At 45.4% G+C, this 14,302-nt stretch overlaps 1 long non-coding RNA gene across 2 annotated transcripts; it reads left to right on the top strand.

Moving 5' to 3' along the window:
- Positions 1-1,263: 1,263 nt before the first annotated feature.
- On the top strand, positions 1,264-13,878 carry LOC111860142 (uncharacterized). Of its 2 annotated transcripts, XR_011992229.1 has the most exons (5): positions 1,264-1,337; positions 5,321-5,520; positions 5,766-5,864; positions 13,430-13,514; positions 13,621-13,878. It is a non-coding gene; the product is annotated as an uncharacterized lncRNA (long non-coding RNA). The 2 variants fall into 2 exon arrangements; XR_002841975.2 differs by lacking the exon at positions 1,264-1,337 and having other exon boundaries at positions 4,696-5,520.
- The last annotated feature ends 424 nt before the right edge of the window (positions 13,879-14,302 follow it).

Below are 14,302 nucleotides of genomic sequence, written 5' to 3'. Positions count from 1 at the left end.
GGACAAGACCTCAATATGGTTTTACTCCCATAAAAAAGTGGTAGCGAAATGTAAGGGCCTGGGTTAGGGTTAGGGTTAGGATTAGTTAGGGTTAGGGTTAGGATTAGTTAGGGTTAGTTCTTAGAATTGCGTTTTGCTCATCCACGAGAAACAGAGAAGGGTCAGAATCACACTTTTCCTATGACTGCGCTGCAACGTTACGGAAAATTAATTATAATTAATAAAGTTAGTATCAGGAATCAATCACACCTATTTGATCCTGTGATGAAAAAATGTATTACTATGAGAAAATAAGTCTTGCAAAGTGGGATTATCTCTGTATTCGTTGCTTCTGGATAATGTAACTAGTCTTTTTTCATCTTTATTATTGTGCACGTGTATATAGCTGTACTCGTACTCAACCTTATTTCTACTTTATCTTCTTTTGATATCTAACCTGAAATTTCATTTAAATTGTGGTCTTGTCATGGGATTGATATGTAGTCATAGTGGTTGACCATTGAGGAAGTGGAGAGACCAGCCTTAATCTCCCCGGCTTCTGGTTATGATTTATTATATCAGTTACGGGTCCAGCTACACACTGTGTCTGGAATAACGAAGTGCCAGGGTATTAATCTCCTGTCATACTGAGAGGACCACAACCATTTGGCATCCACTGAACACACAGAGATTTGTATGACATAATATATGTTACATACAATTTATTGCATAATAACACAATAATAATTGTGTAAAAACACACCGTGGCACATCTTTACCAGATATAAAGCAAGCCAGCAGGTCTTAATGTGTAATATCTACACCGGACGTTATGTGTGTTCAGGAAATGTCAGCTAAGGATTTCAGAAATTTTTGCGGAGGATTTTTAAGGTATTTCAGTTGAAGTAAATACAAAGATGTATGCTTTGTTTAAAAAGAAAAAAAGGAAGATCGGATGACAGTGATAGATGCCAACAGGTCACCTGACCTACTGTATATTTATGCCATGGAAACAGACCATGGAGACTGCAGTTGAACCCTTCAAGGTTGCACCGTGAACCAGCTTGTCCTAAAACGTGCCTTGTAACACTTTTTTTTTGGGCCTCAGATGGAGAGAATGTGAACGGGGGGGTCAGCCAAGGGACAAAGGAGAGGGTACGTCAGCGGAGAAGATTAAGCGAGAATAAATATAGCATCGACAACAGCTACATTAACAGGATTATCAACCCGGAGAATATATCAAAAATATTGCAAAATGCAAAAGCCAAGAAGGGGAGGGGTGAAGGAAATGATATTAATGGTTACCAGTTGGGACTATTCAGGGTGAATCCAAATGCGTGCTGACAGGGAATAGGGAGGTGGGTACATCTTCTGCCCCTTGGTTTTCCCAACACTGTGTTACTTGGTGGCTTTCGTCTGTGTTTGTTTGTCCGCTTGTTTATTGTCAGATATATTATCATATAGTATTGTTAATCCTCTCCGTCTCCGTTCATTATTCTTGCTGTGTTTGCCATACTGAAGAAAGGTGCTGTATCAATTAAATATATTTATACATATTTATCCATATTTCATTACTGGTTGATGCAATTTTTCCCATCAGAAGCACAAAAAGGTTACCTTGCTCTGCTTAAGAATCTGTGCTGGTTTGTCACAAAAAGGGTCGTTCATTCTAATCCCAGAAAGGTGATTTGCTGTGTGTGTGTTATTAAAATCCTGCAAAGGCTATAGTTGGTCTAGCATCCAATCTATGGTGAACCCCTGCCCTGTACTGCCTGGGATAGGGTCCAGGCTCCCTGCAAAACTCTTCAGGGTATTTTTAAGTTTTAACCAATAATAAACAGTGGGTCTCTAATGCTGTTCCGTTTAGCTGATGCACTTGCAAGTTTTCCCGCTCGTCTGAGGAATCTGGGACCTGATCTAGTGCTATACTAATCGTTTGCCCAGGAGAACGGCTTCCCCCTTAGTATGGAGGTTGTTAGCAGTAGTGAGAAGGCTTACAAGCACCTCCATGCACTGTAGGCCCTCTTGGACCTTCTGCCGTATCATAAAATATAACAATCGCAGCCTAACCCAGAGGCCTGTGGCATTATTTATTGTAGGCTTGAGCCTGTGAGCCACAAAGGGCTGAATTTCTCCTCGGATGAATCTCGCGTCTGGTTTGGCGGAGGCTCTTAGCGATGCTAAAACTCCCCCTGACCGCCCGCGTTAGTCCACTCAATGTCACAGCTCCTTGTGGGAAGGGACAGATTTAGGGATTTAAACAAACAGCCCTTTATTGATATTGATATAGAAGACCCGAGGTGGTCTACACTATTTTATTTAACTGACAATTCCGGTAAGCGTTCTGACATCTGAATGAAACCTGATATGCTCAGTGGAGAGGCACTCATTTCGGGGTGGGGGGGGGGGGATGGAGATGAAACGGGCAAGAGATTTGTTTCAAATTATATATCAGTTGTACATATCTTGTGTCAACAGTACAATGCATTTAAGAAGACAAATACACAGATATTTCCTTCTAGAATACATGCGGTGAGGTTGAAAGGGTGCCGGGGTGGGGTGGGGGGTGGGGGGGGTCGTCCGTAGCAGCATGCTGTTTTTCTTGTTCCGCAGCTGTCCCTGTTAACTGCCGCTTTGTGTAGCATCTGGTTAGATGGTACATCTTTAAAGCACTTTCTACTTCATTTAAACCTTGCATATACATGTAAGTTTCACAAGGGCATTTTTTATTAAAAACTTTAAGCCCACATTCCCAGCGGGAATGATATCATCTCTTTGATATGCATTTCCTCAAGGTTTTTCCATCAAAACTTTCCAAGCAGGGAACAGAGCCGTATTCTTTTTTATTTTCCCGTGTGTCTCCCTGCACGCTCCGACAGACTCGCAGCTGTTTATTGTGAGCTTGGCGCTGACTCTCTGAAACCGCGGCAGCCTCGGCCCTCGAACCCCCCGCACGGCTGCGGTCGCACCCCGTCCGCCTTTCACGGGGAGGGAGGGCTGGCCAAGGTTTCGGAGGTTCCGCTGAGAAGCGGTGGGCGCTCTGGTTCACAGACCGAGTCCGCCCCTACCACGATGAGCCAGCAGGGCTCGTCTCCGCCGTCTTCGCCGACTCACACCGAACGCTAAATGGGAAAAGTACTACTTTTACATAACACCAGGCAGGAAAACTTACAACTTTTCTGTCAATGCTCTTCTTGGCTTAGTCTTACTGTCATTCAGGGCATCGCTGGAGAGGTGTGCACAGGTTAGGACTCAGACCAGAAGGTTGTGGGTTCAAATCCCATAGCCAGTAGAATGCCTTTGGCCCTCTGAGTGAGGCCATTAACCCCACTTGTTCCAGGGACTGGCTGACCCTGATTTTTCAATTGTATGTTGCTTTCGATAAAAGCATCTGCCAAATAATTGAACGTAAAGTTGAACCTACAGACTCCATTTTCCTTCCACTATTGACAATTTAACTAGTGCTTAGCATGAGACAAGCCAGTGTTTTATGGATGATTTGTTGAATGCCTACAGATGTGTAGTCAATCAGCATCAGACTGGCAGCTGCACTTGACTAAACATGCAAATTATTTGCTAATAGTTAGTCGAATGGGACTCTGGTAGCCCAGCTGAATGGGGCTATCAGAATAAAGCATAGCCCCATTTTCAACTTACTGCATTGTCTATGGAACAAATAAACCAAAATTTTATGTCCGCGAGAAAACCCAAGGTTACTGACTCGTTTTGGCTTCCATCTTCACTAGGACAATATGCCTTTTTGACATGAAGATTCCTCTGCTCTCTGGAAACTAATTGCAAATAATTCCTGCTTCTAGGTAAAATACGAACAGATTTGTATGTGCTGTTCATTAGAGGGTCTTCATTCCTGCCTTGTTACTCAAGGCTTAAAGAAAAATCGAATAAAATGAGCTAAATTTGAGACTTGTGGTGTCAGGAAATACTAAAATAAATTTTTTAAAAATCACCCACGCATGCATGATCGTTGGCCCAGGCTGAGATATTCAGCTATTTAAAATAAAAACACTGGGTGCTTTTTAACTGAGCGTTTTGTCCAAAACACATGTTCTTGAGAGGAACGGCAGACTCCTGAAGTTCTCAGCCCGTTTTAGCGCTCCGAGGTCACGTCTGCCCGCCTGTTTACCCGAACGGGAATCATATGCGGAGAGGGAAAAGTCCCATCTTTGTTTTGGCCCCCAGAGCGTATAAGTTTGGCTTAGCACCATGAAACGGCGAAGCTGTGAGATTTCTCTTTGGCAGCCTGGGAAAATAAAAGGTTCCATCTGGCGAGAGGGGGCCAAAGGATAGCCTTTGGTGACCTTTGACACAGATTCTGCTTTTAGCATATTTGTACGGATTTATGGGTTGTTGAGGAACAATACCAGGCACCGCTGCGGGACAGCACAGCCCCCAGCGATGGGCAGTTTAATTTGGCTGGACGTGGGAGAGAATATGAAGACATGAGCGAGAGCAGAAAATGTATCCATGTAACTGGCCGCATTTGTAACACACACTATTTGCCGGTTGGTTGCCAGAGTTGAGACTTTTTAAACTGCTCTCTTGGCCTCTGGGGCAATGACTTGAAGTACTGTGATCACATTGTGCACAGATACTTTGTTTTATTGTATATACAGTATTGAAAAGGTATAGTAGACACTTTAAGAAAATACACTATTTGTGACCTCTTAAAAGAATAAACAATAATATAGATATGGTTAGATGTCGTTTGGGCAGTAAAGATAATTAAATGCATATGCATGAATTCAAGCAAATGGGGTGAGTTCATCGTGTTCACCGAGCACACAGTCCTGTCAGTTTCCACTATGAGGCAGAATGGTTGCATGTCCGAGTGTCTCTGGAAGTTTCTGGAAGGTGAGAGAATAGCATAACTAGCTATGACCGAGAGGGTGGAGGAGTGGTCTGTGGTAGCTGCCTTTGCTGCCTCCCTATCGCAGAAAGCGAGCAAATCTAGCAGATAGCATTCGTCAGGAATTTGCTGTTAGGCAACCACTGTGAAATAAATACCATTTAAAATCTACGTCAGTACTGAAGAAAGTATCGTATATACATGCTGGCAATGCATGTAGTCATTAAAATCAATTCAGGAATCTTACAGACATAACGGTCGGCTGACATTCACACCCCATATTTCCATGTGCATGGGGTATTTGTCCTAACCTTCATCCATTTTTCCCTCCGTCTTTCTTACTCCATTCCCTGCTTTTTTCTTGTTTTAAGAGGGGGATGGGCGAGTCTATAAGAGGATTCAACCATGAATAGACTTTTGTTTTGCTCGTTCTTTTTTCCTCCAGGCTGTGTCAATTGGTGGGATGTCTTTCAGGTCTTCGATCTGCGGGCTGGCTGGCGACTGAGTTGTTCGGCGACGAGCCGGAATCCGGGCTCACAAATGCTGGGCACATTCCCCGAAAGTGGCTGAAACGGCGTCGTCCGGGGAACCTAATCAACGGCATATTCGAAATCGAAACAGAAGGCTCGTTTTAAAGACACATACCCCCGTGTCGATATCTAAGTGTTAGTAGGGTCAGTAACCAAGCATTTAATTCAGAGGTGGAAAGTTTGGGTTCAGAAAGAACAAATCCAGACCAAGGTTTTGTTTCAGCCAACCAGTTGAGTGCTCTGTGACTGTGACCCTTTATACTCAGCTGATTGGTTGAAGCCAAACCTTGGTCTGATTTTTACTTTCTGCAGCTGAACTTTCCACCTCTGATTCAATTTATTTCTGCGTATTAATCTGTGCATTTACTTTTTTGAAACTAAACAAACAGGGCGGCGGTCTGCCGAAGGCCCATCATCCTCTGCTTCTCCTGGATCATGACATCGCAGATGCAAATGAGCCCAGCTTGTGCCACATTCTGCAGTAGGAGGTGAGGCATCCCAGACATGCGTGGTGCTGTAAACGCCACGAGCGGCCAATGCGAACTATGCCAGCAATCCAGAGGCCAGCAGAACTCGCGTCACAGCTTAAAGATAATACCCTGCTTCATTCCAGCGCCAAACAATCTACGCTCTTTGTTCTATTCCTGTGCGGCCAAGTCAGAGAGTCAGAAGTTCGGCTGCAGCAAAGGCTGCATTTATTATTATTTATTTATTTGTTCTTCTTCAACTTTTTTTTTTTTTTTTTTTTTGGGATGAAATGATTCAGTCGACCGCAGAGTCGTTCGGCTGGTGTTCCAGAAAGCTCCTGGTCAAGTGTGGGTCAAAAAACAGCTCAAAACAAGCGGTGAAAAAGACCAGGTGTGCAGGGAACTGCCGCAGACTACCCTAATTACTGCAAAAACGAGAAAAGGAGGTTACATTTATTTTATTGAAACATTTATACAGTACATTTTTCAGGCTGTTTCTTAATTGTTTTGTGTGGCTTTCTTCTGGCTCCCTCTCACAGGCCAAAAATATGGCAAGTGAATTTGTGCCTTTAAGTTGGCCTTAGTGTTGTGCGTGTGCTCTGCAATAGACGGACCCCGTCCAGGGCATCCCCAGCCGTGCTCAGGGGGCTTTCTGGACGGGCTCCAGGCTCCCCTGACATGCTACTGGATACACGGTTGTGTAGGATAGGTGAATAGAGGGATGTATGTATTTTTTTCAGCATTTTTTTGTGTTCAGCCAGCACTTAACACACCTACTATGGGTCAGACGCTCAGTAGGGTGTGAGGTCCCTAAGGGGATACGCTCCACCAGCTTAACCCATGACTGGTAGTCCATGACAGTGTTGGGTCACATCAGCTGCCCAATTCCAGACCATAGCCACAGTCAGACGTTCATCTCCCCCCTCAGCACATTCCACCTGTAATTATATTGTTTGCTGAAGCGTGACCCTAAATTACCGCCACTGCTGCCATTGACGGAAAGCGTTCTTGTCGCCATGGTTATCATAATTAATAATTCAATCTTGTCCCTTCCCCTGGCACGACATGGCTGCCATACAGCGGAACTGCACGCGTTGCCATCAGCTGCGCGCGGCCGCGAGCCGCCACCCCGCGCCGAACGGCGGCTCCGACCTTTCGGATCGCCTCGCCAGGCTCAGCCCTGTCACGCTCACGCCCGGCCTTCCCCGCCACCGCATGCTTGACAGACTCGCTCAATAATTTAACACGGTACGGTTTGCCACTTATTAGACATGATGCCTGCACACGAGCCAGATTCGCCGGGTCTGAATCGATGTGACTGCGGACCAAAATATAACAGCCAGGGAGCGAAACACAAAGACCGAGAATAGATCCGCGTTTGTCTGAAGGCATCTCATCCCCACCTGCCGACCAGCCCAAGCCTACGAAATGCTAACGATGTTTAAGCCGGGACATGCGAGGCATGCATTCCTCTGTGCCTGCTCTTACTGTGGCTGTTTTATTATCATGAGGCAGCCACGTGCATCAAAACTATCACTTTATACCAGTTATGTTTGCTAGTGGGGTTCAATAACTTCATGCATCCATAGGCTATATTGGTCATTTGAAAACCAGCTATTGGATTTCAGTCTTTTTTCCAATATAAGTGGCTGTTTATCATTGTGCGTGTTGTGGTATGTACCAGTATGTACAGACGCTTACAAAGGTTCATTTTACGATATTTCGACTTTATGGGTTTTTCACTTTCATTACATTATTCAATAAATTTCTTGAGTTACTCAACACTTTATTATAAAATAGGCTTTGAGTTAATGATTTTGCCCAGCTGTAGACTAATGTACGCGTTCTAAGCGTGTTTAAGGTAGGCTAGGCTAGGCTATGTTTGTTAGGTTAGGTGTACTAAAAGGCATTTTCACCTTACGATATTTTCGCCTTACGATTTTTTTTTGCCTTACGGTTTATTGTGATGTAACCCCATCGTAACCCGGGGAGAGGCGGTATGTTCACACTCAGCACTGTGGATTAACTGGCAGCACTGATGTCTCTCATGTCCCAGAGTTCAAATGGGCCTCTGTTTGTGCAGTTTGCATGTCCTCCTTGTGTCACAAGGCTTTTCTTAGTGTCCTCCGGTTTCCTCCCACAGCCTAAAGACATGCAGATAAGCTAATTAGCATCTCTAAATTGTCAGTAGTGTCTGACTGTGTGTGTGTGTGTGTGTGTGTGTGGGTGGGTGCCCTGCAATGGACTGGCATCCGTCCAGGGCGCCCCCTGTCTTGTGCTCTCTGAGATGCCCCCCCTTTGACCCTGACCAGGATAACCAGTTGGAGGTTGGATGGATATTCAAGCTTAAAGATAAAATCAGTAAATATAAAAGTCAGTAAATGTTATAACTCTTACAGTATTTGGTTGTGCAATTAAGCCCTTTGAGGCACAAGTGTTTTATTACTAGTATTGTTACTGTTGTTTGTTGGTCTGTCTGTCTATCTTGATCATGTGACCAAACAGCAGTCAGCATCTGCAGGCCTCGATGCGATCAGCGTCCATGCATTATGCAGTTTGATTCCCCAGAATGCATTGCCTGGGAATGTGACTGGGCGTATGACGTCAATGGCGCTGTTTGTGGGCCGCAGGACTCCCCTGGTCATCCAGATGAGTCACGCACAGTTCCTGCCCTCGTATGAGCCAATCTAGGCTGGCGGCAGAAGACAGGGACGTGGAGTGGGAAAAGAGACAAAAATGGTCGTTTGTGTTGGCTGCATCTGGCTCATACATGTATGCACAGTAATACCAACACAACTACTCTAATAATGCAAAAAACACAGAAGACAAACTAATTGGTAAGACTTAATCCACCGTAATTAAATAAAAGGGATTAATTTGCATGCATGCGATCGTGCAATCCATAGTTTTGGGTAAATTCATTTGTTTAGAGCACTGGAATATCCAGACTGCTTTAAAAATAAATTGGTGGATTCATTCATGGATTAGTTAATTAATTTACTGGATATTTTCAGAAAAAAATATACTAGACTATCGCATCCTTGCATATGCCAGAAGTGTGTGGTTAATTTATTTATTGATTTATTTATTTTATTATTCTGGGTGGCAGTTAACTGGAAGATTCATCTTGATTGTCTGGTAAATGGAAAGTTTAGGTGCCCGCAGATCTTTAATTATGTATAATATTCTTTTGCCCTGTTTTGTGCAATCTCAAGGGTGGACTCATTCAAATCATCTACTTGAAAGTTTGAAAAGCTCCAGTGACAAGAATATTAATATGCCCACTGAGTCATATGTGTTTCAGCTCATACATATTCAATTTCCCCCATGGTCCAAGGATTTATGTCAAACTTCGCTAAACTTGTAGTTGCCGTCCACCCCATATAACGGCACGCCAATGCAGAGCCACTGCAAGGTACACAGGGTCGGAAGAGGCAGGGTTACAAGGCGGCACTGCGGGGGGGGGGGGGGGGGCAGTGTGTTCCAGCTGCTGGTGTTTAAAAAGAATCGTTTGTTTTGTAAGACAATCATGAATCGGAGTTGAGGATTATCTGTTCATTAACAATGGCTTAGCGGAAGGCGGTCAGGTGGAGCAAACGCCCACCCGCTAATGAAGTTTAAACAGATAAACTTTATGTAATTACGGCTAATTAGCAGAGGCCTGGGCTCTAGTGCTCTTTGATCTGCCCGGTGCTCTATTATGTCCCTCGCAGATAGCATCTCTCGTTTGCCCCCTTACACGGGGGCAGTGGAGATTAACCAGGGGTTAATGAGAGCGAAAGCGAGTGTGAGTGACTTGCTGGCTTTTGGAGGGGGGTTTGGGGGAGGGGGGGGGTGGTGGCTTGTGATTGATGTGTTTGCGCCCTTAGAAGCCGTGCTGTTTTTCTGAAGCCCCACAATCGCAGGGCGAGGATCGGCTGTCAGGCCAGAGGCCGCGTCACGCGATGGAGGACCGGGCGCTTGACGGGAGGCGCCCTGGGGGACTCGCGCCCTCTGACAGGGCAGCGTTCGGGGGGGGGGGGGAGGATGGAGATATGCGCTGACCAGTGCTGGGAGGTTACCAAGGGCAGCAGGGAACACTGCTGAGGGTGGGGTGGGGGATGGGGGGGGGGTGGTTGGAGCAGACTATTTAACTGACCTGCCTCAGAAACAGGCAGAAGGCCCCTTTAGTGTCTGGCTGTGGGAATCCAGGGCTCTAGCAAACACGTATCTTTGTTCTGGAGGAAACATATGGCAGGGAAGGTGCAAAGCTCACTGCTACCACTCACTCGTATTTATGTGAGGCTCTTAAAGGGGAAGGGGCACCTTCACAGGCTCACTGGTATACTTTAGCCATTTCTGCAGGTGAGAAGTTAAAGTAACAATAAATAAACTTTTGCACACTGAATAAACTTGTGTGGCAAAGCAGGTCAAGGATCTGTGTCTCTGTCCAGAAGGTTATTGGTGTGAATCCTGTGCTGTCTGTGTAGAGTAATCACCCTTCGGCAAGGCCCTTAACCCTGACTTCCGGGTGACGGCTAACCCTGTGCTCTGACTCCAAAAGTGTATGTCTGTCTCTCAGAGCATGATGGGATACACGGAAGTGACTCTGTTTCCACATACGGCTGAATAAAGTACCTCACAGCTAAAGTGTTCTTTAACATGGTCTTTATACAACTTTATACATGGTCTTTATTCTATCTGTCTGCAAATTCTTTGCAATGCAACAAATTAATCCATGTGCATAATGCAAGATGTAAGCATTTCCTTCAAATGAACGACCCAAAGTTAGACACAAGAAGCTTCTTAATGTTGTGATCAACTGGAAAGAGGAGGGATCTTTGGGCTTGGCCTACTGTGACGTCACAGCACGCAGTGCGTTGCATGTTAATTTAACGAGCTGCAGGGAGACAGAGGTCCCTTTCATTGCACTGACTTTTCTGTCCTTTCACGTTCCCTGCAACTTAGTGTTTGGACGTGAATTTAAAGATAATTTGGAAGAAAGAATTCATTAAGTCATAATTAATGACAACTTTCTTTGAACGATACTCACAACTTAGTATATACATTTTTGTAGTTCTAAGAAAAGATAAGTCAAGTTTATTGATCCCAGGGGGAATTTCTTGTGCACACAGTTACATATACAGTCCCAAGTCACGTATATTGTACGAAAATATATGTATAGATAATGTATGTATTTGTTTGTTTCTTTATGCGGCTACTTCTGTTTTCTCTGGGGAATGTAACATTTTTTTTTGCACCTGATTTATCCTGATGCCGTGAGAGGCTCGATAGTAACATTAACTCTGGATGATCATCTCCTTTCCCGGGGTACAGCCGCTGGGCGACTCGCGCTGTTCTGGCCTTAACCCTTACCCTCTCTCCCCGACCCGCTGTCACTAGCAAATTCAAGCCCAAAGACCGTCTGACACACTGCCTCTCAGGCCAGGCTTCGACCCTCCTGATAGTCCAGACAAAGCCCAGCCTGCTGCTGATTGTCCTTTGCTGTTATGCAAATACTCTCCCTGCCCCCTCCCCCCTGCCCCCCCCCCCCCACACCCACACCCCAAAGGACGAGGGGGTTGGTTGGGGTGGGTGGGGGGGGATGAGTCCGGCTTGTCTCCGGATTCCGGGCACTAAATGTGTATTGTGTTTGATCAGACATTTTGAAAGTTCCTTTTCTCATGCACGTGGTAATAAACCCCAGTAATAAACTTTCAGCATCAGTATGTCATTGGACAAGGGAGACACTGCTGTCCAGCTGAGATAACATCTATCCTTCCCTGCTATCCTTCTTCCCTCTGTTCTTACAGCTGCCCCCATTTTGTCTGTGTGGCCTCTATGGGTGGGACATAATTGAAACTATGAATTAAGATCAATTTCCTTGATCAGACTTTGAAGACTCCCCATCTGAAAGGGCAGCAGAACACTTATGGGAGTTTGACAGGAAGTGCAAGCCGCCCCCGCAGCCTCGCCCACGCTTCCCGTGACACTAAACGGCACTGTCTCGAGTGCTGGTGCTGTAGGAACGCATGGAGAAGCATCTGATTGCATTCTGACCATTGTGTAACACGTCAATGACACAGAACACGGAAAAGACCGGGTTCTTTTGTTCGTGCCCTATCTGTAATCCTTTTCATGACAAATAATGGAATCGCACACAGTTTTATTGTGAAGAAATATAGAGTTCAGTCAGCTAGTTCTGTATATTCAAAGTATTCCCCTGGATGGTTGAATTATAATAATCAATTGTATATACTAATACTAGTATAAACTTTACATACTATTACTGTTAACTTTATTGTGCATCCATTTCTTTTCCAAAACACTGTTATCCCTCTGCAGAAGTTTGATGAGAACTCTCAGGTACCATCTCAGGTACCAAGGCCACACTTCTCTTTTATATGACATTCATCTAAGGAGCCTGATACTCTGCTACCCAGTAAAGTGGCTACAGGAGTAGCTGAAGTGGAAGACAAGGAAGAAGATAGGTAGCTGTGTTATTAGCTGCTGATGCAGCGCAGGCTCGCGGGGGGGCCCGCAGCCCATCCCACGCAGTGTGGAGCAGTAGGCAGGGGAGCCACACGTCACACCAGCCTACAGTACGGCAACTGACAATCCAGCAATTTAGCAACCCCTGCTCACCCGGCTGCACGTTCTTGGACTCGGGGTGGAACTGGAACACCCAGAGGAAGACACACACACACACAAACACAGTGGGGGCGATGGAAGCTTTAGGTGACAGCCATAACCTCTGATCTATGGCGCCAACCCCTTGTAAATTGTAAATGCTAATCTTAAATGCTAAGACGTTCCCACACTTTTTTATTGTTGCAAACATACTCCAGCCTCGTGATTCAAACAGTAAATGGAATCCCAGTGGAACATGGGGCCCTGCGATTCTGTCACAGTGAATCTAATTACATCCGGTTATGAACACACAATCAAATCAAAATAATGACTATAATCAACAGCATTGTTTATATTAATCAGTAGCTGTTCTTAGCAGTGAGCGCGAGCATCGCGGAACCGGACGTGTGGGATCCGTTAGCCCACAAAGTCTGCGCAGATTTGTCAGTAGTTTACATCTTGGATTTTCCCAAAGTTTTCTCAGAATATTCCCACGGTGCAAATGGGGGTGGGGGGGGGGGGGGCGGTGGTGCTAGAGAGAGAGACAGGGAGAGTGAAGGCGAGAGAGGAGGAATGAAATAAATAAACAAGAACAAGGGGAAAGAACAAAGGGAGAGCTCTCACTCTGTGGCGGTAGCGTTCTCATGAAAGGAACAGCTCGTTAAAGCCAGCGGAACAGAAAGGGCAGCGTTACCGACGGTGTCGCTTATTGACGAGCTCCGGCCTGCCTGTGTCGCGCTAATGACGCTAATTGTGCAGCTCGCCTGTTAGGAGTCAATAAATGATGAGCTTCGTATGCAAGCTGGGACGGTTTATTTTACATTTCCAAGACAAACCCGCGCCCCCCTGCTTGCCATTCAAGCCAGTGGACGCGATTGAGCCTCTTCTGACCGACAGAAAGCGAAACTTCTGTTGATCTCCAATGTAAACACGTAACCCCCATGTTTTCGTTGTCTGCATTTTTTCCCGTTTGCCAGGTGCTAACCGGATTGTTAACGCTGGTGCAGACGCATAAGGAAGGCCTGTGTATTTCTGTCTCTGTGACTGGAGGCCACATCTGGGGTAGGATAAACTACAGAACATCAACGTCTGCCAGCGTCTGCAGGCTGTGTGTGCACCTGCATCTTGATGACATGTTAACTAATTTATTTCATTATTTGTTCTACAGTATATAGCATTAGTGATGGGGACAAGACCAGCTGTATCGAGTCCCATTCACGACCCAGACCTTGAAGGATGAAGTCCAAGTCAAGGCCAAACCTTTGGTGGTGGAGACAAGTCAATACCAAAACTCCAAAAAATCAAGCCCATTTCTGAGACCATTGCTTTAACTATTATTATTTACGATCATCATCACCCCTGCTAATAATTAAAAGTCAAATTTTAAATACGTATGATGCTTTAATCTCTAACATTAGTATTTGAAATGTAAAACATAACGGGCACATACTGTAATTGGGATCCTGTGGTGCTTTAAGCCTGCACACCCACACTTGGGGGGGAGGGGAGGGGATCATGATGATAATATTTGCTGTGGACAATATGATTTGCTTGAGCGGGGGTCACGGGAGGGGGGAAACCATTTGTGCGTTTGGATAATGTGGGTGTTCTGACGCCCTAGGCGAGATTCTGCTGAGTTCTTTGGGTTCAGCGCACTGTGGCGTGGCTGAGTAGGTGAAAATGTGAACGGACTCGAGTACAGGCAGCCCCTGGGTTAAGGACGTCTGACTTACGGACAACTCCTACTTACTGACAGACTTCCATGGTGCCTGTTGTATTACAAATTTGAGCTGAATACAATGGTTTGTAATAACGAACGCAAGCGCTACTTTGTAATGCTCATGAAAACA

Source organism: Paramormyrops kingsleyae, chromosome 7, assembly GCF_048594095.1.
Source record: "Paramormyrops kingsleyae isolate MSU_618 chromosome 7, PKINGS_0.4, whole genome shotgun sequence".
Taxonomy (NCBI): Eukaryota; Metazoa; Chordata; class Actinopteri; order Osteoglossiformes; family Mormyridae; genus Paramormyrops; species Paramormyrops kingsleyae.
The sequence above is the reverse complement of the archived record's forward strand: the minus strand, read 5'-3'. Positions and strand labels throughout refer to the sequence as shown.